We start from the raw sequence: 22,521 nt of genomic DNA, 5'->3' as shown, positions 1-22,521 counted from the left end.
GGAGAATCGTGTCTCCTGGTGCTGCTGGACCTCAGCGCAGCTTTTGACACAGTAGATCACAAAACTCTGCTCGCTCGTCTGACAGAAGTAGCCGGAGTCGCAGACTCAGATCTACCCTGGTTTGCATCCTTCCTAGAGAATTATTTACAGACAGTGAAACTAGGAGCTTTCACTTCGGAAGCACGTACAATTACATGCAGAGTCACTCAAGGATCACCCCTGTCGCCTGTGCTCTTCAATATCTACCTCCGCCTGCTCCTCAAAATCATCAGCAAACAAGACCTACACTATAACTCCTACGCTGATGACACTCAACTTTACCTTTGCATCATCAACAAAGAAGACCAATACCACGCACTAGAAAATTGCTTGTCATTGATCGATGATTGGATGACGGAGAGCTCCCTCAAACTCAATGGATCCAAAACAGAACTCTTTCTCCATGCAAACCAAAAGTAAAAAATTTAGGAAAACATGCACACCACCCACCATCCTTGGACAAACCATCACCCCAAGCACCAAAGTCAAAAGCCTCAGAGTCATCTTTGACTCAGACATGACTATGGATGCACAAATAGGATCAGTAGTCAGCGGATCTCACTACCTTCTCTGCCTGCTGCATAGACTCAACCCCTTCATCCCGGAAGTGGACACAGCAGTAGTAGTTGGAACAATCATCAATTCCTAACTCAACTACGCAATCTTCCTCTACCTCGGACTTCCCAAATACCAAATTGCGTGTCTACAAGTCGTCCAGAACACAGCAGCCAGACTGGTAACAGGAAAAAGAAAAATGGGAATCAATACCCCGTCCCTGAGGTCCCTCCATTGGCTAGCTGTGAAGGATCGGGTTACATTCAAGACCCTCTGCCTCACTCACAAATGCACACAAGGAAACGCTCCTCAATACCTATGCGAGAAAATAAAACACTACACCCCGTGTCCCTCCCTCTGATCAACTAACCAAAACCTCCTCCACATCCACCAGTCTTTCATTTCAAAAGTGGAGAAAAACCGTGCTCGATCCTCCTTAGTACCCCCTTGTGCAACATCAAAAGCCAAAACCACCCCAGAAAAACTACAGAAATTTCGCCTAGTGTCAGAGGAGGAAATCAGAGCTATCATCTCAAAACTGAAACCAACCAGTTATCCTGATGACCCCTGCCCTGCCTGGTTAATTCAGAAGCATGTAGACACTCTGGTTATTGACATCTGCAGAGTAATTAATTTGTCCCTCCGCTTGGGTATAGTGCCTTCTAGATTCAAGAGAGCAATCATACTCCCATTATTGAAAAAAGTGTGCCTGGAACCCACGATACTTACCAACTACCGCCCCATTTCTCTACTGCCTTTTCTATCTAAGGTCCTGGAGCAGGTTGTGTTTACCCAGCTGCAGGAGCAGTTTGAGTAACACGGTCTGTTCCATGACAGCCTTGGAGCTGCTGGACCTCTCTGCGGCGTTTGACACCATTGACCATTCTATCCTTCTCTCTAGAATGCAATCCTTATTTGGCTGTGAGGACGCAGTGTTAAATTGGATTAGATCCTTCCTGTCCAAAAGAACGCACTCCATAAAAATGGAGTCGTACCGCTCAAATACCCAGTCATTGACCTGCGGGGTACCTCAGGGCTCTGCCCTTTCTCCCTTATTCTTTAACTGCTACATGCGCCCACTTGCCGACCTCATTACCAGCTATGGTCTAGGCTGCCAGATCTATGCGAATGACACACAGATCTTGGCAGACCTTGCAAGTGGACCTAATATGCCTGAGCAGCTGAATAAGGGATTATCTAACATCCAACAATGGATGGACTCAAACAGGCTAGGCCTCAACGCCGACAAAACTGAGCTTTTGCTGATCAGCCCACAGGCCAACTCTACCTTTTTACCTGCCTGGCCATCCTCGTTTGGCCCTGCCCCAACTCCAGCTAAGCAGGTAAAAAATCTGGGTATAATTTTTAATGCTGAACTAAGCTTCGTACCTCACGCAAAATATTGCATAAAATCAGCCAACTATCATCTGCAATTATTACGGAAAATTAAGAATCTCTTCACTCAGCACAACCGTATGATCTTAGTTCATGGACTTATCCACTCTAGGTTAGATTGTTCTAATGTTTTCTTTCTAGGGCTCCCACAGAAGTGGATAAAACGATTGCAGATTACACAGAATCATGCTGCAAGACTAGTCACAAACTGCCCAAGGCGGAATCACATCTCCCCGGTGCTTAAGAATCTACACTGGCTCCCAATAGCAAAACGGGTTGAGTTCAAGGCACTCTGTCTGGTGTTTCGGGCCTATTGGAAACTAGGTCCGATGTACTTATCGAATATGACACAACACTACTGTCCACCCAGAGAGCTTCGCTCAACTGACGCCCTGTTAGCAATTATTCAATCTAGTCGATCAGCTTCAAAAGGTGGCCGCCGGCTCCAAACAATGGGGAACTCTCTTTGGAACCAGCTCCCTCATCAGCTCCGAGCATCCTCCTCCTTGATGGCCTTCCGTAAGGGCTTGAAAACACTTCTCTTTTCACAAGCCTACAGATAGAGACTTGGCCTTCCAAGCCCTTAGCAGGACGCTGCCTTAATCCCAGGCTGCGGTCCATGGTCAGGGAGTAGGGATAGGCTTTTTGTGCCCTGACACCCCCCCCCCTTCTTTTTATATTTCTGTTTATTTCTTGTCTGTTCCCCTCTTTTACTTAGGTGTCCTAGTTTCTTCTTTTTGCTCTTGGGAACTGGATACCCCCAGCTTGTTGGTAAGCGCTTAGACGCGAGTTTCACAACTCGCATTCGGCGCTCTATAAGTATTTATTCCAATCCAATCCAATTCCCAAGACTCGCTACAAATCTAAAGGAGAACGAAGATTTGCAGTCCAAGGACCACGGCTATGGAACACGCTACCCACGGACATCCGCATGGAAGAAAACCATCGGGCCTTTATAAAAAAAACTTATGACACACCTCTTTTGAAGACACAGGACGACAATGAATGCAAAAATTGCCTTGAGGCGAATTAGTTTGCATTTGTAACGCTATACAAGTTACTCACTCACTTAAAGGGATTTTTTATTTTAATGATTTCTATGTATTGAGATAAAAAGCCTTCCGTGTGTAGCAGCCTCCCTCAGCCCCTCTAACACTTAACTGAGTTCCCTCTCTGTCCAGCGATGTCCATGAGTTTCTCTGCCTTCTGAGATTCTCTTTTCTAGACATAATATAAGATAAGAGATAGTCAGAGGCTGTGGCATAGTACAGGAGATGGTTTAGAGGCTGCGGGCATAGTAGAGGAGATTGTCAGAGGCTGCGGGCATAGTACAGGAAATGGTCAAAGGCTGTGGGCATATTAGAGGAGATGGTCAGAGGCTGTAGGCATGGTACAGGAGATGGTCAGAGGCTGTGGGCATTGTACAGGAGATGGTCAGAGGCTGTGGGCATGGTACAGGAGATGTCAAGATGTCACTCAGCGGGGATATGGTGTTGGGGCCTGGAACGCCAGTGGGGGACATGAGAAGAGGAGGATTGGGGCTTCTCTGTAAAAAACCATTGCACAGAGCAGGTAAGTTGACATTTGTTATTTTAAAAAAAATTAACCTTTAGAATCACTTCACTAATCACTAATAAAGGCAGGCAATCCCTGTATTCATCATGTCTGGTAGTCTTAAATAGAGCGGTAGAGGTTCTTCATATGTAGCCATTGAGTGGTGGGAAGGCCAAACAGGTGGTTGAGCAGCACCTTTAAAGCGGAACTAAACCCACTGATTTAACTGTTTCTCAAAACCGTTGCATTTAAAGTGGTTGTAAACCCTTACATATACCCAGTAGACATGTGCACAGAAAATGTTTTCGTTTTTTTTTTGTTCTGTTTCGTATCGTTCCGTAGGTTCGTTTCCGTTCGTTTTTCGTAAGACGCCCGTTTTCCTGTTCGTTCCCGTTCGTTTTTCGTACAACGAGATTTTTTCGTATTCCGATCGTTTCGTATTTTCGTTACCGTTTTATTTTCGTACATGCGGGATGGTTCGTTATTCTGTTTAATTCATGTTCGTTACTTGTTAGACAATAATTTTCGTGAATTTTCATCAATGATTTGCATTCTGTGTTTTGGATTCCTTTTTCTGTTCTTGTTTTCGGTCGTGTGTTCGTGTGACATCTATGACAATTTGTTGTGGATGTCATGTGGGCATGCGACTGAACATACGAACAGAAAAAGGATTTTCGTCATTTTGTACTTTCGTAAATATATCGCGGGATTCGCGGCACTTTCAACACGCGGCTCATCCATATTAACTATTGTTAAGCCACATACACTTGGTCAGACTTTTTTAACAACAAACATAAAAACAATCGTTTTCCGTTCGTTCTCAGAAAATTTGTTCGTTTTTAAACTCCATCAGAAAACCATTTTTGGGTTCAAAAGTCTGGCCAACTGATCTCCCTTCAGATGAAAATCCACAGAAAAGTTTATTTGGCTTTACTGTACTACACAAAAGAGAAGCTGCTTTACTAACTACACTCACTGCCCATTCAAAGAAACGAAAATTACATTCTGTGTTTTGGGTCCTTTTTTTCTTTTGGTGTTTTCGGTCGTGTGTTCGTGTGACATCTGTGGTAAAAGATTTGCATTCTGTTGAATCCAAAATACGAACAGAAAAAAGGAATTCAAAATACAGGGTGCGGGTCTTTTGTTGTGGATGTCATATGAGCATATGACTGAGGGTGCGAACAGAGAAGGGATTCAAACAGGATACAGAGTGCAAATCTTTTGTTGTGGATGTCGTGTGAACATACGGCTGAGGATACGAGCAGAGAGGGGATTCAAACAGGATACAGAATGCAAATCTTTTGTTATAGATGTAATTTTCGTTCTTTTGCCGTTTTCGTTTTGTCGTATTTTCGTCAGATCGTTCGTTCGTTCGTATTTGCGGTTGTTTGTTATGCGGCTCATTCGTAATCCTGTCGTTTTCGTATTTTGGTGCTTTAATTTTTTTGTATGTACACATTATTCTGCAGGTACGAAAATGAACATTTTCGTACGAAAATAACATTCGTACGAACGGGAATGCACATATCTAATACCCAGTAAACTGACTGGCCTCAGGTGATACACAGACATAAAACATATCCTCCTACATAAGTTCTACCTGTCTATCTGCAGCCCTCTCTTCTCTACATCTGTTCAAAGTGCTAAAGTATAAATCTTGTCTGAGCGCTCAGAAAAATAGGGGCAGAGATCTGAAATCACACTTTGCAGAGCTCTGATTGGAGGGAAGAGACACCCTCCCCTTTTCACACAGCACACCTAAACACAGCTAAGGATGTCAATCAGCAGGAGATGCCTCCCCTGTCACCTTTTTTCTCTTGGTATCAGGAAAACGTTTCAGAAGTGATTCATACTGATAGAGGACTGAAGCAGCAAACCGAAAGGACACCTGACACAGTGGGGTCGATTTACTAAACTGTCGAGTGCAAAATCTGGTACAGCTGTGCATGGTAGCCAATCAGCTTCTAACTTCAGCTTGTTCGGTTAAACTTTGACAAAAAGCTAATTCGTTTCTATGCAGAGCTGCACCAAAATTTGCACTCTCCAGTTTTAGAAAATCAAAGCCATTGCTCTTAATTAGGACAAGTACACTCTATAGAAGGATATGCTTAATTCATATTTCATACCTGAGGATTACAATCACTTTAAGGCATGCATGGAATCATGGCGGCGAACCTCAAAAAATAACTAGCTACCTAGCGGCACCAGTGACACTAATACAGCGATCAGAAAACCGATTGCTTAGTGGGCAATAAGGGGTGAAAATGCCGGATGAAAATACCAACAGGACGAGAGATGACATCACTTCCTCTGCCTGTGTTTACATTACACAGTCAGAGGAAGCGCATCGGCGGAAGGGGATTGGCTGGGAGCGATCGCAAGGGGGTGGCCAGAACCTCATCCCGGATCGCTCCTACAGCCATGGGAACCGCCGCAAGTACCGGGGGGGGTCCCGATCGGACCCCCAACCCACGTCTAGGCAGGCACGTACAGGTACGTTGATATGCCTGTCTGTGCCATTCTGCCGACGTATATGTACAGTACATGCAGCGGCCATTAAGTGGTTAGGCGTGTGTAGGCTCCAGAGCATTTTTCTCGATGTGAAAAATGGCCTTTAAAAATTTAGAACATGCTCTAATTTTTCACGTTGTTTTTCACGGTCGTGTGTAGGCTTTAACGACGGGGAAAAAACGTGCATGCTCAGAAGCAAGTTATGAGACGGGAGCACTCTTTCTGGTAAAACTAGCATTTGTAATGGAGATAGCACATTCGTCACGCTGTTACAGACTGAAAAGCAAGAAGACTGAAAAGCGTGAATCGTCTCTCACCAAACTTTTACTAACACGAAATCAGCAAAAGCAGCCCAAAGGGTGGCGCCATCCAAATGGTACTTCCCCTTTATAGTGCCGTCGTACGTGTTGTACGTCACCACGCTCAAGCATTTTTTTTTCCACGATCGTGTGTATGCGAGGGAGGCTTGACAAGAATCACGTCGAGAAAAACTTTGCTTTTCTATGACATTAAAAACGGTCGTCTGTACGCAGAGGCGTCTCTAGGGGGGGGCCAGAGGGGGCCCTGACCCCCCCAACATTATGCTGTGCCCCACCATGTGCCCCCCCAAAAAAAAATTTTTTTTTTTTTTTTTTTTTTGGGCCGCCGCTGGAGTAACAGTCTCTCCTGAGAGGGAGAGCGTCCCCAGTCAGCTCTGCGGGGCATTCCTCCCCCCTCCCTCTGCTCGCTGACACTGCATAATGCGAGCGTTCACACAACCACAGCCGCCCGATCTGCTCCTTCCCCTGCATCCTCATTGGCACGGAGAAGAGCGAGTTGCAGAAAGGACTCCATGAGCACTGTGGGGGAGGGGGGCCCAAGCCTTCATCTCAGTTACTGAAAAAACAGACTGATTTCTCCCGTCCTTAGGACAGGAGAACCAGCCTGTAAATTCCGAGAGTGGTGACTGCAAGCTGAGCCAAGTGTCAGTCTATGACACTCTTTTACAGCCCAGCGAGTCTAGCCACCCCCCCCACTCTCCTCACATACGAGCAGGGAGAAATAAAGCTCCTCCTCCTTCTCCTTTCAGTCCCGCCCACACTATCTCGGTGTGCTGTATCTGAAGAGAGGGGATGTGTGTTCAGGAAATATGAAAATCAGCAGCATGTGTGTGAATGATGCCTGAGATTCTAGCCTGGACCGTGGGTATGTGTGTGCACTGCAGACTGCAGTACACTGTAATCACTGAACTGCATTATCTCTATCCCTTCTCTCCACCATCTGTCTCCCTCCCCCTCTCCTGTTCTTTCAAGACATTCACAATTTACTTTCTGTAACGGTCACCACCGTTTACGATATTCCAATCCATCGCCCCACGACAGGTTATCAGACAGTCCGACAGACATCAGACACGACCCATTTAATTTCCCAGAATAAACGAGACAAAACAAGCTCTGGTACTGGCTCCAAAATGAATGAATGAATCCTTTAATGGTAACTTAGCTTTGTTATATACAGTACAAGCATGTTACAGTTAATCACAGGGACAAAGACACACTCCACCCACACATCACACAATGGGGGGGGGCTTCATACACATTCTTTTAGATAATAACATTCCGATGAGTTAATTACTACTTATTACCCAGACGGTCTGGCTCCACATTTAGAGGGGTTAATTACTACAGCTTGACAAGTCACATTCCACATCTTAACAGTGTCATTAGCATACACAATGAACAGGTCTTAGGAGCAGACCTAATTAGCACAATGGACACAAAACAGTATTAGCGTCACACAAAGGAATGTCTAGGAGCAGACTCAATTAACACCTCAAAAGCATGTGTACCCCCATTGAATGAAAACACTCTATTGACCTGTCGGAGTCAGACTTTAACAACTTGTAATATTTCAAGATATCCTGCAATACATGAATTATCAGTAATGTCCCATCTCATGTAATTTATAATTATCATTTCTCAGTCACCCTATGCCCAAAAGGGCATTGTGACGCTGGCACAGGAGTAAACCCCATCCTTCAAAAGTCTCTGGGTGTCACGGTCCATTCTGTTACACTTTCACTTTCAGTTAGGCAGGTAATATACAATGCAATTTTTTTTCCTACATCCACAGATTGCAGGAAAGAAACTTGCATGATTCCCCCATCAACACAAACAGTGCTGACGGGAATATCCCTCCTGCCCAGCAATTGTATTCTATACAGCAACCACTGGTGATAATCATAAGAGAATCTGCTCATTAATGGTTCAAATCTCAGCCAGTTCCTGCTGAACCAGCTGAGATTTAAACTGTCTATGGCTGGTCTTAGCTCTTAGGCAGCCCATACATTGATCACTTTTTTTCATTCAACTATTAGGTTGAATAAAAAAAAAAAAAAAAATGATCCAATTCCCCCATCTACACATTATAGGTGGATGGGGGAATCGTCCCAGTGTGGACCAGTGCTGGAACAACCAGAGTTACTGTCCTGTCCCGGCTATTCACAGCGCTGGTCTCTGTCTCCATGGCAGCGGCGGCAGGACATTGGAACCCAGAGCTGGTTACTTTATGGGGCTGATGTACAGGAGGGCCAGCACAATTTGTTGTTAGAGATGGGCTGGGCATGTTCAAAATTCCACATGCCAGAGCCTGCCAGGAAGCCCACACTGCACAGCGCTAATCACAGGCAGTGAGACATTTCCCGGTCCGCAGCTGCACAGATCAGGAAATGTCTCACTGCCTGTGATTAGCGCTGTGGAGTGTCGGCTTCCTGGCAGGATCGGGCATGTGGGATTTCAAACACACCCGAGCCCATCTCTATTGGTTGTAGACAGTTGAGCTCCCTGCAGGTTGCTTAGCAGCAGTGGCGCTTCTCTGACATGCTGATCGTGATGCAATCCAGGTGATGCTCTTAGTCAAATCCTAGTGTTAAATATCAGAGATTTTATTGATCAAAGCCCACACTTTACAGGCATAGAGCCCACATGGCTGCGGAACATACGTTTGATTATATATATATATATGTGGTTGTACTCTTGATGCTAATAAATATTGTGTTTATTAGATCTGACTGGGAGCATCACCTGGATCACATCCCGATCAGCATGTCAACAGAGAAGGTTATACAGCATTACTGCTGCTAGGTGACCAGCTGGGGGCTCAGCTCTCTATAACCAATAGTGCCAGCCTTCTCCTGCATGCACCCATAATGTCACCAGCACTAGGTCCTAATAGACTGCCGCCCCTGCCAAGGAGACAGACGCCAGACCAGCGCTGTCAATAGCAGGGACAGGACAGCTGGGGAACCCCACAGTGGCAGAACACCAGGCCCCGGTGGCAAGACAACCTTTGCAACCCTGAAAGTTCTCCCACTGCTTTGGACCCTTATATTTTCTTGGTGTGCTGGTTTCTTGTTTTCTGCCACCCTGGGGGGCCCCAGTATAGTAGGAAGGGAGCTCACGACAGAACATGTAAAAGGGCCCGTTGTGGGATCATAGTAAAGGGCCCCAGGAGATTTTATATATATATATATATATATATATATATATATATATATATATATATATATATATATACTGTATATATATAAAATTGCATTTTATAGTTGGCCCCCCTACTTTTTTCCCTGTCCCCCCATGTGCCCCCCCTAAATATGAAAGCTGGAGACGCCACTGTCTGTACGCGGCATTAGGCCTCAGTCACACTAGCATGTCAAACCAGCACTTATTTGTATTTAAAGGACATCTCTAAATGCATGCAATCATTTTTTATTGGTGCCGATCACACTGTACCTTTACCTGCATGTTGGTGCTGTCAGTTTAGCATGTTGGTGCTGTGTTTAGAAAGAATAGAATTCTGTGCGTCCAGATTCCAATTAGATATTCCAATTAGATCTTCTAAAGCAGGAACAGCCAAACACATGAAAACATTTTCTGGGAAGTTGATTATACTTCCAAGAAGACTCCCCTACTTTTAGAAAAGCTAAATGCAAAAGTGCCAATGTGAATGGGGCCTTACACTGCACTATGGAAATCAGTTTTTGCGTACATTGTGGCAAATAAGCCCTAGTGTATAAAGAATCATGTTCAAAAACAAATAGTTCACCATTTTAATCTAGTAAATTGATTAATATTTCTGAAAAAGCTTAAAAAAAGGACAGTTAGGAAATCACTGGGTGTTAACTAATGAATAACAATTATATGCTGTTTTTAAAACTAGGCTGTATTAAATTACCCACCAGCACGTTATGTTCTTATCTCACATTTCTTAATACTTGTCTGCCATTATTCCTCAGGCAGTTTTGTCCTATCATTTAAAATTAGTTTTACATTTAGCAGAACCTATTAGAACCTGCCTAGCAATGAGACCTTTCAATTATTTTGTGAACATAAAGTAGTGTACTGACTGACATTTTACTAAAATTAAACAGAGTGGAATGGTTTCTTCATAAATTAATTTATACATACCATAGCATGGCTAGTATATGTATTCTACGGTATGTATTGCAGGGTTTCCAAAAAATAAAAGATGCTTTTCCTTCTGTAATTTAATAATACATGTAGCAACTACCGTGTTTCCCCGAAAATATATCCGGGTCTTATATTAATTTTGGCAACAAAAGACACAGTAGGGCTTATTTTCGGGGTAGGTCTTACCATGTACTGTGCTGTCTTTTCTCCCCCTCTCTCTCCCTGCCTGACATGAATCCCCAGTGTAAATGGAGTTAAAATGTTTGTATAATCCTATAATCCATTCTATTACAGTAGTATAAAATGTATAATGTGTGCGTTTCTGTAATATAATTGTGCCAAATACCTTCGTTCAGCGCTTCTGTGATCTGCTCTCTTCCCCGTAATTATATTACAGAAACACACACATTGTACATTATATACTACTGTAATAGTATGGATTATAGGATGTTACAAACATTTTAAACTAGGGCTTATTTTCGGGGTAGGGCTTATATTGCAGCCCTCCTGGAAAATAACGCTAGGTCTTATTTTCGGGGTAGGTCTTATTTTCGGGGGAAATACGGTATGGGATAATTAGTATTAATATTTATATATCTCATCACAGATAATTCCTTAGCCTACCAAAGAAAATATAAAAAAAATGAGGCACTGGATCCCTAATATATAATTAGAGAAGTCCTTATAAAGCCAAATTGCTACCTTCTATGGCACAGTGGATCGCCTACGTTAATTCTTTCCTCCTTAAAGAGCAATTGGCTCATCGCCATAGAAAAGCGGTAAAGAAATTTCACCTTATTTGACAAAGTTGGCTTGATAAACCAAGTCTTGCCCCACCACAATTAGTGATGGAGAGGTTATTACAATTATAAGACCACTAAAAGTTAATATGGTTATGGCCTGAGTTTGTGAATTTTCCCGCTGCGCATCCAAGGCCCCGTACACACGAGGAGACATGTCCGATGAAAACGGTCCGCGGACCGTTTTTATCGGACATGTCTCCTGGGAGCTTTTGGTCTGATGTGTGTACACACCATCAGACCAAAATCCCCGCGGACAGAGAACGCGGTGACGTAGAAGACACCGACGTTCTCAAACACGGAAGTGCAATGCTTCCACGCATACGTCGAATCAATTTGACGCATGCGCGGGATTTCGGGACGCTGGTTACACGTTATAACCAGCGGACATGTCCGATTAGGTGTACTAACCATCGGACATGTCCGACGGACATGTTTCCAGCGGACAAGTTTCTTAGCTTGCTAATAAACTTTTGTCCACTGGAAACCTGTCCCCTACGCCGTACACACGGCCGGACATGTCCGCGGAAACTGGTAGACAAGGGAGACTTCTGAGTAAACGTCCCACAATAAACTCTGGCTGTTTTGTTTTAGTTGGTTTTGCCCTATGTTTTTCTTTTTTATTGTTTTTGTGTTTTCAAAAAAAAAAAGGTTTTTGATATGCCTTATTTATGATGTGATGCTTTGTACCTGGTCCTATATTTTATATTCAATACAAATGTTGATGATTGACATCTATGCTTTCCAAATCTATATTGTACAAGTACTCTATTGTCTTCCTTGTCAATAAAAAAGTTTTGATTAAAAAATAAATAACGCCAATTTGCTTGTGTTTGACACAAAACAGGAGCCCCTCTCAAATGACAGAGATCCATATGCATTTTAGCCAAAGAGGGCAGCAAATACATGCTCTAAAGCCATGTACACATGATCGGTTTGTCAGATGAAAAAAGGCAGATGGACTGTTTTCATCGGACAAACCGATCATGTGTGGGCCCCATCGGTCTTTTTTCCCATCAGTGTAAAATAATAGAACATGTTTTAAATTTTTCCTATGGATAAAAAACCAAAAGGAAGTTCCGATTGTCTGTGTGGAACAACATCGGAGAAAAATCCACGCATGCTCAGAATCAAGTGGACGCATGCTTGGAAGAAACGAACTTCAATTTTTTTGGCTCGTCGTAGTGTTTTACGTCACCGCGTTTTGGCAAGGTCGGAATTTAGTCTGATAGTGTGTATGTAAGATGGATGAAAGTCAGCTTCATCGGATATCCGATGAAAAAATCCATTGGATTTGATTCCATCAGAAATCTGATCGTGTGTACAGGGCTTTAGAGGCAGGAAAAAAAAAACACATCCACACAAAAAGTCATCCAATGCGTATCAGGGGTTTAGAACTTCATCAGGACTCCAAATTACACAAATGTTGTATGTAATACATATTGACTAAAATATTGTTAGAAAAAATGAAAGAGTCATTATCTGTTAAGAAGTTTACATACTGTCCACTAGAGGTATCAAGGACCCTATTCAACATAACAGGACACAAATATAAACATGGTTGACATATATCGCTTGCAAGAGTCATATTCTGTGTATGGTGAACACATTATTCAGATTTCCTTAAAATATTAAACTATTGGGGCATGTGGATGAATATAACAAATATCAGTTTAACCTTCAAGGATCACTTCTTCCAAATGTATTCTAGTCATTTTTAGTAAAGTAACAAACATACAAGATAATAAAAAAAAACATAAATCAAAATAGGATTCCGAGCAACGGATAAACACCAACACTAAGCAATTAAAGCAGCAACAACACACTTAGTCCCGGTTCACACTACAGCAACTTGGGATCCAACGTGTAAGTTCTCAAGTTGCCCCAAGTTGCTGGACATAAATGCCATAGAAGTAAATGAGAGCCATCTTAATGTACACTACTGAAGTCGCTCCGACTTCAGAAAAGGTTCCTGTACTACTTCAAGGTGACTTCTTGGCAACTTGTACCTATAGATTTCAATGGAAGTTGCCTCCAAGTCGGATCTCCATCTATATTGAAGCGACTTTACAGGAAAAAGAAAATTAAATAGTTTACCCAGGCAAACCCCTCCCTCCCACAGAGCTGATTATTCTGTGATTGGCCACAGCCAAAGTTGTCTGTTCTGGAGGCAACTTTGGGGCCTCGTACACACGACGGAACATGTCTGCTGAAACTGGTCCGCGGACCAGTTTCCGCGGACATGTCCGACCGTGTGTACGGCCTAGCGGACCGGATTCCTGGGCTAGCGGACAGGTTTCCAGCGGACAAAAGTTTCTTAGCATGCTAAGAAACTTGTCCGCTGGAACCATGTCCGTCGGACATGTCCGATGGTTAGTACGACTCATCGGACATGTCCGCTGGTTATGACGTATAACCAGCGGCCCGAAATCCCGCGCATGCGTCAAATTGATTCGACGCACGCGTGGAAGCATTGACCTTCCGTGTCAGAGATTGTCAGTGTCGTCTACGCCACCGCGTTCTCTGTCCGCGGGGATTTTGGTCTGATGGTGTGTACACACATCAGACCAAAACCTCCCAGCGGACCGTTTTCATCGGACATGTCTGCTCGTCTGTGCAAGGCCTTAGTCGCGTTGTAAATTGCTCATAGTTTCACTGAGGTCGCCTCCAAATTGCCTTGCAAACCTGTAAGTCGGGTTGCCCCTGTGTGTGTGTGTGTGTGTGTGTGTGTGTGTGTTATTATGTCTTGTATTTATTATGAGTAGATGCAATAAATTACACCCTAATAACACAAATGTTCAGGATAAAATCAAAACTACCCCTGAGAGCATATCTTTCTAACCCAAACAATGTCACAATACAACCCCCCCCTCCCCCAAAAAAAAAAGGCAGATGAAAACCACAGATTCAGAATAATTTCTAACCACCGTGCAGATTGAAACTATACTGCAGCTTTCAATAAATTGGCGAGTAATGGAGAAAGATCAGAGGAAGAATGTGCTAAAGTACGTAAATGATAACCAAGGAAACCATACATTCTGGATTTTTTTTGGGCAGACCATGTGCTAGTATGTCAATCTCTCTCTCCAAGACAGCATTAACCGCCTTTTGCCATTGTGCAAATGTTGGAGGGCAAGGTGATAACCACTAGGGCCGAAACAACTAATTGATTAATCGACAACTAATCGATTATGAAATTAATCGATTACAATTGTCATAATTGATTAATCGGCCAGTATCATAATGGTTAAAAAAACTAAAATTAGCCCTTTATAGTACAAAAAAGCAAATTGCTACTGTAAATATTACTTTCACTGTCCCACAGTAAAAAATGAACCCCTTACAGTAGCGATTATTTGCTCTTTTTGTACTTATTTTTGTTTTTTTAACCCCATTATGTTACTGAACATCTCAGGCCTGGGTCACACCTATGTTTTTGGTGCTTTGCAAAAACAGACTACAGTTCATTTACATGTTTTCCTATGGGACACGTTCACATCCATGTTTTTTTTTCAGCTGCTGCGTATTTGGAAAAGGCAAGGACTTTTTAAACGCCAAACGGTGCTTTTTTTATTTATTTTTGGTTCAATATACTTTAATGGAGAAGCTGCAGAAAAGCATGTAATGTGTTTTTGCGGCAATTTGTGTTTTGCAATCTGCCCAACAACAAATTGGCCCAAAAAAAAAAAAATGCAATTTTTTTTTTTTTTTTTTTAAGGCTATTATCCGATTAATCAAAACAATAATCGGCCAACTAATCGATTATGAAAATAATCGTTAGTTGCAGCCCTAATAACCACCTTTGCACTATTTGGCCCAGATTCTCAAAGGGCTTACGACGGCGCAACGCCATGTACGCCGTTGTAAGTCCTAATCTGGGCCATCATATCTATGCGACTGATTCTTAGAATCAGTTACGCATAGATAAGCATTAGATCCGACTGGCGTAAGGCTCTTACGCCGTCGGATCTTAAATGCAATTTTTTTTTTGGCCGCTAGGTGTCGCCTCCGTCGTTTTCCTCGTCGAGTATGCAAATTAGCTAGATACGCGAATTCCCGAGCGTACGCGCGGCCGATGCAGTGAAGTTACGATGTTTACGTTAGGCTTGTCGTGGCGTAAAGTTGCCCCAGGGTATATGAGGCGCAATCAATGTTAAGTATGGCCGTCGTTCCCGCAGCGAAATTTGTAAATTTACGTAGTTTGCGTAAGTCGTCTGTGAATGGGGCTGGACGCCATTTACGTTCACGTCGACGTCATTTGGAGCAATGCACCCTGGGATATTCTTCGGACGGCGCATGCGCAGTAAGTTTGGCGGGGGAACGCGCTTAATTTAAATGCTTCATGCCCCCTACCCGGCTAATTTGAATTAGACGGGCTTGCGCCGGGTGATTTACGCTACGCCGCCACAACTTTACAGGCAAGTTCTTTGAGAATAAAGCACTTGCTTGTAAAACTTGCGGCGGCGTAACGTAAATCAGATACGTTACGCCCGCCCAGTTTTACACGATTCTACAGGCAAGAAAAAAGCTGTGTGTCAGTATTAACCTAAATAACAGTGGTATAAGGACCTCAGGAATTATACCCAGAATCGCCATTTTAGGGTCCGGTAATAATGTTATACTGCATAAATCTTGAACTGAATCAAAAATACTGGTCCAATATTTACAGAGCTTTGTGCAATGCCAAAGCATATGTATTAAAAAGCTGTCAGTGTCAAAGCATCACAGACAGCAAGGTGAATTTTTTCTACTCCATGAATGTCATGGAATGTCCGGGGGGCATATTAGACCCTATATAATATAAAAAGTTAAGTTGATTTCTTGGATGAGGCGATAGATACAGTATAGATAGATAGATATATTGCTTCTAGTGTCCATACCCATTGATCATCATCAAATACTCCTATGTCTTGTAGAAAGGCAGAGAATGTTGGGGGGGGGGGGGGGTGATGTCTGTTTCCACTGAGTATCAATTGTTAAACATTTAGTTGCTGTAAGAATAAGCATCACCAAGTTTTTAAGGATTGTGATACATTTGCCTATATGTCTCAGTCTAATTCTCCCTGCTTGCCCTGGGTGATTCAATCCTCGGCTACCAGGTTATTGACGTGCTAATGTCCCCTCACTATTTCTAAAGGTTAATTGATCTATTGTGTTGTGTGAAGGAGATCTGTGTTTAAGTGGCTTGTGTTAATTATGCTGATTGCTTCATTGTGGTAATTATCTCTCTATATGCGGTGCCGAACCGGCTAGATACTGATTAGTTCAAAGAAATATCTTTATTTCAAAGGAGCTGTATTGAAGACCCCCCACTGTGTAAGAGGGGGGCTGAGATTTGTCATTGTAACAGTTTTGGAAATGACATATAAGCTGTGTGATATAACATTAAACTCTGTCTTGTTCTAGCAGTAAGCCTGGACTAATGTGTGGCTTAATGGGCGATCTCAGGGATATTCCTCATAGTGGAATATTGGGTGATGTTCTTATGGAAGAAGGGAATCTTTGACGGGGATATCATACCGATACCGTCACAATTGGTTGGCAGCAGTGGGATTTTTCCCTTCTATTCCCCTTCACACCCGGATTCCAAGCAGACACTGGAAGAACTACTGGAAGTTCGTGGAAGGATTGCTAGCAACAAAACCAAGCGGGTCATCATAGCAGAATCAATGGAGATAGACCAGGAGGACGGGATTGCAGCAACGCCAGCAGTACAAGAGATGGAGACACCAGTGATTCAGGAGGAGGAATCGCCAGCCAACAAGCTAATGAGAGAGAAGCTAGCGTGGTTCGGCCCGAACCCAACGCCGGATGTGGTGCTGAAAGTGATGGACCTGTTAGCGAAGGAGGCTAAACAAATAAGAGACAAACAAATAAGAGACGCAGAACTACAGGAGGCTAAACAAATAAGAGACGCAGAACTACAGTTAAAACTGGCAGCAAACAGAGCCAATGTGGACAAGCTCACGTTCATTAAAATGAACCAGGCGGGGATGGCGTGGTGCACGTGACGCACGCACGCCGGAGGGAGGAGCTGCAAGCGCCACGGGTCTGACCCTCGAGGCTGCGAGGGATGGAGGGACCTCGACCCGGCGTTGTTCCAGCGACGGCGGATGCCTCGCAGGGAAGGCGATCACCGAGCGGGTAGTCCGTTCACCCAGCAGCCCACGCTGACCTCCTCCGCTCTCCGGAAATCTTCTCTCGTCCTCCGCCCCCCCACCGTCCCCCCCCCGGCAGCAGGGGAAGCTCACCAGGAGGGAACAGCTGAGAGGCTTCCAGCTTCAAGCTGGGGGACGTTGGTTGGCCGCCCGCCCCCCCCCCCCTCCTGCTCGGATCAGATCCCTGGAAACCCAGGCTCCAGGAGGAACAAAGGAAAGGGTAAAAACAAAAGTTTCCTTTGCAAAGAAGACCAGCGAATAAGGTAATATTAACCCTTTTGTCTTTGGTATATGACCCTGTGAAGGCAGCATGTGGATCTGGACCTAGCCCAAGCAGCGGAGACAGGGTGAGAAAGTGGAACTTAGCTATTTACCCTATGTGTTACACTTCAAACGTCATAAAAGTGACTTGCAAACTTGGTTTTTCCTTTTTTTCTTATATATACCTTTTCTCAATATATTCCCCAAGAGTTTAAACGCTGATGGTTTAAAAAATTTTCAGCCCTGTTTGACGTGGAATTTAACGCGGTCACATAGTGGTTAAATACCAGACACCCTGGTGTCACTGTATCTACCTCTGTTAAAAAATATATATAGCCCTGTTAGACGTGGACTTCAATGTGGTTACTTAGCGGTCAAAAATCAGACACCCTGGTGTCACCGTACCTACCTCTGCTAAAAACTATATATATTTAAAAAAAAAAAACATGCAGGGCACCCAGGGTTATGAGCTTGGCACTAGATACTGTAGACAAACATCAGAGGCTTACATTAATCTCACTAAATATGCATAATGCTCTGATTAAGCTTGGCTGTCTACCAAAAACAAAAGAATATGATTAAGGAAAAGAAAAATTTCCTATACTAGAGGAGCATAAGAATCTATGCCCTATAGGTTTGCATACCACACGCACCTATAGGAACCGCCACTTAGGTGTTAGCCGGCAAGTTCTAGTCACCCAGGAGATACCTCACTTACCTCCGCAGACCTCTACGAAATTACTGGGGGACTTGATCGGCATACAAGAGACAAAATCAGAGAAATATATATTTTTTTTATATTTATTTTTTTACCCCCCCCATCGGGCCAGGCCCGGAATGTTGGACTGACGCGCTGGAAAGCCCGAGGGACATTTAGTAACCTAAGAGCAGAGGTAAACAACAGGGCACAGGGCGTAACAGCCCAATTGATTTTGTGGTTTCGGGTTATTACAGAAGGAGAAAGGAGGGTTTCTATAAGAGAGGAGAGAAGAGATAAGAAAAAGAAGGAAATAAGTGGCATATAAGGGGGAGGAGGAGATATAGCCCCCCTACTCGGCCTGTTGTTGCGCCGTTGCGGAAAGATTGCTGGATCCCTATTGAAGACGATCCCTAAAGAAGGCTGGTTCAAACGGGGGTAGTATTACCTTTGATGTAAAACGTACGCAACCCCTCCCTTATGAGTTTACCCAAATGTATGTGGGAAATTAAAGAAATACTCAACTTTTAAGGTCGTCCGGAATTGCTGGGTCAAAACATCTTTCCTTTGCTTCTTTTTTTTTTTTTTTTTTTTTTTCAAACTGGGGAAACGCATCAGACAGACAAAAAAATATAATATGAACAGGTCAACTAGGGGGGCGGCCCCGAAAATCCCTAAAGAGACCTCCTCCACAAGTACGATCAGACATTACATGACTCCGGACGGGAGTACCAAGAGCCCAGGTCAGTTAAAAAAGATGGAAAAATCAGGGACAATGAAAAAGGGAGCGGGGGAGGTGGCCACCCCAATTGCTGACATTTCAATTGAATCAGAACAAGCAACCAGTCAAATGCATGACATCAGCCGGGAGTCTCACGTTCCCACTATGGGAGAAATGGAGGCCATGTTAAGGAGGTTGGAGAATGTAATAAGAGAGGAAATCGGCACATTAAGAACGGATTTACATCACGGGTTAGAACGAATAGAGGAAGCCGAGAAAAAGATTGAAAAGCAGGACCTTGACCTTATTGAAATAAAAAACCAACATCTGTCGTTGAAACAAAACCAGAGGTGGTTGCAATATCGAATAGAAGACCAAGAGAACCGTAACAGAAGGCAGAACTTAAGAATACGTTCTATTAAGGAGGAGAAGGGCGAAGACCTGAGAAAAATTCTCGATGACCTGCTCCTCCCCCTCCTCGAAAAAGCCTCGGAGGGTCCCCTCAAATTAGAACGGGTCCATAGGGTGGGAAAGATCAGAGAGGGAGGAGGAAATTGGCATAGGGATATTATTGCTAGGTTCAGACATTTTGAACATAAAGAGGAGATTTGGCGAAAACTGAGAAAAAAAACGCCGATATCCTATGCTGGGACTGAGATTCAGATCTTCTCGGACCTGGCCTGGGAAACCCTGGCCAGGAGAAGACACCAAAAACCCTTATTGGAACAGATGCGTGCACGTAATATTAATTACCAGTGGGGATTCCCGGCCTGCTTGATAGGCCATAAGGAAGGGGTGTCAGCTAAATTAATATTTCCAGAGGACCTGGCGGGATTTTGCCGTAAATTCGATATGCCTGTGGTGGACTTGCCCGGATGGGAGGAATAGCTAGTAGAAAGACGCTCGACCCCCAGGGTGGTCCTGGGGGATGGGTCCTTGGGGATACTATCCGGTATTGGGGGGAGGGGGTGGGGTAGGGGGGGGTGAGTGGAGGGAGGAGGGGGGAGGGCAGATCTGTTACCCCACCCACTAAAGATCAAGTCCCCGGAATTTCGGGAGAAAAGAGGGTGGGAGGGGCGTAGAGGAGCTCCACCTCAGCCATAGAAGCCGATGGGTAGGGGGTACCAAGGATCCCTTCGGTTCAGAGGCGAGGTATTGGCCTGGGTAGGGGGGGAGGGAGAGGGAGAGAGGAGGGTGGGGGGTGGGGGATGGGGAAGGGAAAAGGGAACTTGGCTCCCAAGGAATCTCACGGACAGATCATCAAGAAATGATCAAGGCATAGAATAATGACTGAAGTAAAATTTCTATCCTACAATGTTAAGGGTTTGAACTCAGCAGTTAAAAGACTCAAGGTCCTCGCAGAGATTGAACAACTTAAAGCGGATGTCGTGTTTATTCAGGAATCCCATTTAACCATAGAGGCGAATATTAAGCTTTTTTCATCCGCATATCCCACTTGGTTTTATGGGGATTCTATCTCGAAACGCGCTAGGGGCGTGGCAATTGGGTTCTCAAGGGGGTTTGGATTTACCCTAGAGGCAAGGAAGACAGACCCAGAAGGGAGATTTATATTCCTTAGGGTAAGGATTGACAACATTGTCTATACCTTAGCAAATATCTACGCCCCAAATGTTCATCAAACCCAATACTTAGGGAAAATTCTGGGAAAGTTAAAAGACTTCGCCGAGGGTTATACGATCCTGATGGGGGACTTAAATTTCGTCCTGGATCCGAAAGAGGATAGTATGTTCCGTGGGAGGGAGACAAAAAATGGACCTCTACAAAGAATTAAACAAAAGATTCATGACCACCAATTAGTCGATGCCTGGCGGATTCTTCATCCTAAGGAACATGACTACACGTTTTACTCCCCCCCCCACGGAACGTATTCCAGAATCGACTACATCTTGGCGGATCACAGGCTTCTGGACTCTATAACGGAAACGGACATAGGAATTATGACGGTGTCAGATCACGCGCCAATCTCTATGAAAATTAAATTGTCCACACAAAAGAGACAGAGGCCGGTGTGGCGCCTGGATGATAGCCTGATTCGCGATGAAGGAGGGGCAAGCAGGGTGGAAGAGGAATTAAAACAATTCTTCCTCATTAACGATACAGAAGGGATAACCAGCGCAACCCTTTGGGAGACACACAAAGCCTACATTAGAGGAATTCTAATTGCGGAGGGCATTAAAAAAAAAAAAGAGCTGAAAAGTAAAGCAAACACCCTGACTAAAGAGATAGAGACATTAGAACGCGAACATAAAGCACAGGGATTAAAAGAAACATACCTCAACTTAACAATAAAGAGGGACGCCCTCAAGGAGACCATGGAACAGGAAGCGAGAAATAAACTTAACTGTATCTCTAAAGAGAGATACGTATGGGGTAACAAACCAAGCAAGCAACTAGCTAAAATGGCTCAAAAAAAGAAAGCTAGAAACTATATCGAAAAAATAAAAAGGAAAGACGGGAACATGGTGCACGCAAATAGAGAAATAGCGGATACTTTTAAAAATTATTATGAGGAACTTTATACACTAAAAAATCCAGGGTGGCAGGCAGGGGAAAGGGAGGGGAAGATCCGAGAATTTCTAGACAGGGCAGGACTTCCTAGTTTAGAGGAGATGGAAAGTTTAAATATGGACCGCCCCATAACTGAAGAAGAAATAAAAGAAGCTCTAAATTCCACCACGGGGGGTAAAAGCCCGGGGCCGGATGGGTTTTCCCCCCAGTATTATAAGAGATTTAGCAACATCTTGATCCCAAAGATGTGCAAATACTTCAACGGGCTAGGATCTGAATTTGAAATCAGCAGGGATGCTACTGCAGCTATGGTCGCAATAATTTTAAAGGAAGGGAAAGATAGCTCTCTCTGTTCGGCGTACAGACCTATCTCTTTGTTAAATACAGACACTAAGCTCTTTGCCAAGATTCTGGCGGGGCGATTAAAAGGGGCCATGCACGTTTTGATTCACCCCGACCAGGTAGGATTTGTGCCCAACAGAGAGGGCAAAGATAATAGTCTCAGGGCTATCCTCCTGCTTCAGACCATAAGGCAGAATGGGCCCCCAGGTCTATTCCTGTCAGTTGATGCTGAAAAAGCTTTTGACAGGGTAGACTGGGGGCTCATGATGGAGACTCTCAATGCAATGGGAATAGGAAAAAGGATGTCCCGCTGGATTAAGACACTTTACCATCACCCTTCAGCAAAAATAAAAATTAATGGGACACTATCGGACCCCTTCGAGATGAAAAATGGGACAAGGCAGGGATGCCCCCTGTCCCCCCTCCTTTTTATTCTTTCTTTAGAGCCTCTGTTGTCTACTATTCGTAACGACCCTGACATTAATGGAGTCAGAGTAGAAGGGGAGGAACA

This window comes from Rana temporaria, chromosome 1, assembly GCF_905171775.1.
Source record: "Rana temporaria chromosome 1, aRanTem1.1, whole genome shotgun sequence".
Lineage (NCBI taxonomy): Eukaryota > Metazoa > Chordata > Amphibia > Anura > Ranidae > Rana > Rana temporaria.
The sequence above is the reverse complement of the archived record's forward strand: the minus strand, read 5'-3'. Positions refer to the sequence as shown.